This window comes from Zalophus californianus, chromosome 4, assembly GCF_009762305.2.
Source record: "Zalophus californianus isolate mZalCal1 chromosome 4, mZalCal1.pri.v2, whole genome shotgun sequence".
Classification (NCBI taxonomy): domain Eukaryota; kingdom Metazoa; phylum Chordata; class Mammalia; order Carnivora; family Otariidae; genus Zalophus; species Zalophus californianus.
In genome coordinates this window covers 103,938,540-103,940,122 of record NC_045598.1, presented here as the reverse complement: position 1 = coordinate 103,940,122, position 1,583 = coordinate 103,938,540, and the positions used below count along the sequence as shown (strand labels likewise).

At 51.9% G+C, this 1,583-nt stretch overlaps 1 non-coding gene across 1 annotated transcript; it reads left to right on the top strand.

The window, feature by feature from the left end:
* Positions 1-1,208: 1,208 nt before the first annotated feature.
* LOC113915735 lies at positions 1,209-1,372 on the top strand. Its single transcript, XR_003517802.1, has one exon. It is a non-coding gene; the product is annotated as a U1 spliceosomal RNA (small nuclear RNA).
* The last annotated feature ends 211 nt before the right edge of the window (positions 1,373-1,583 follow it).

Sequence of the window (1,583 nt, the reverse complement as noted above, 5' to 3'; positions counted from 1 at the left end):
CAAGGCTGGTCAGATTCCCCAGAAAGTACTTCTTCACTCCTACCTGGACAATGAGTCTCGGCTGCCAGGATTCAGGGAATGGGGCCTGGATCAAGCATTCACATTCAGTTGCTACATTGTCACCTAATCCCTGTTGCCACGTCCTCTTCTGGCCTGACTGGCCACAGACCCTTGCTTTACCGTCTCCAAAGGAGAACCCTCCAATAAATATTTTGCGATAGGAGCAACAGAATAGAATCTACTTTTAATGTTCAAATAAATAAACTTTCAGTTGGGTTTCTCAGGCTGGAACACCAATAGTGGTAAAAACAGTAAGAAGGGTTGGTTTGCAGTCACCTGTTGTCTCTAGTTTCATAAACTCAGTTTCTTTCGGATATTGGATAGCTTCAAGATTTTTTTTAATTTCTAAAAAAGATTTATTTATTTTAGAAAGTGCGCATGGGGGTGGGGGTGGGGTTGCCGCGGCAGGGGGGCGGAGCACAGAGGGAGCCCCGGAGACAGTCCAAGGCAGACTGCCCTGAGCGGGGAGTCCGCTCCGGCCTTGATCCCACCACCCTCCAGATCGAGACCTGAGGTGAAACCAAGAGTCCACTGTTTAACCAACTGCGCGACCCAGGCGCCTCTGGATAACTTCAAATTTTAATTGAAATCCTTTATCACAAAGATAACTGACTGGATTTGAAAGGAACCCGTTTCCTTTGTAATCCTGAATTTCTACTCTCCATCCGAAGAAAGGTACACAGGCGTCAGCAGCCTGCCAGACGGACTCCCCGCAGCGCAACGGTTCAGAACCCGCGCCCGCCGCCACAGCCGGGGGGGCGGGGGGGAGGGAAAGAGGGAGAGGCGGACGTCACTTCCCCCACGGCCACCCGCCCGCTGGTTGGCCGGCAGGACGTCGTGGGAGGAGGGAGGAGAGGGCGAGGGCAAGGGCGGGGCGTGGGCCGGAGGGAAGGGGGACTCCAGTGGCGTCACACACAGGGCGTGTCCTATGTAAATATGGCAGCGCAGGGGCTGCCGTTTCGGCCCCTGCCGCCTAAATACAATCTGATCTCCGGTGCTGCGGGAAGGAGTGCGGGGCTGTTGGTGGAAGCTGCGTGTCGTGCGTGTGTGGAAGGCGTAGGGAGGGTCAGGGTCGTGGGGAGCCAAGTGAGCGTGTGTGTACAGTGGAAGGCGTGTGAGGCTGAGGTGGGGCGGGTGGGAGTGAAGTCATACTTACCTGGCAGGGGAGATACCATGATCACGAAGGTGGTTTTCCCAGGGCGAGGCTTATCCATTGCACTCCGGATGTGCTGACCCCTGCGATTTCCCCAAATGTGGGAAACTCGACTGCATAATTTGTGGTAGTGGGGGACTGCGTTCGCGCTTTCCCCTGATTCTTTCGGTTAAAAGCAGATGTATTTTATGTGGGGAGATATATTGAATTTTTTAATGTTTGTTAGAATTTGTGTTCCTATTTTTTAAGACTTTTTGAGTTTAGTAGGAGTAGGGGAGAGTATAGCTTCTTAAAGCTTTTTGGGGCGGCGTGGGTTTTTCCATTGTTAGAAGAAATTTAATTCTTTTCGCGTGTTTTGTTAAACGATTTT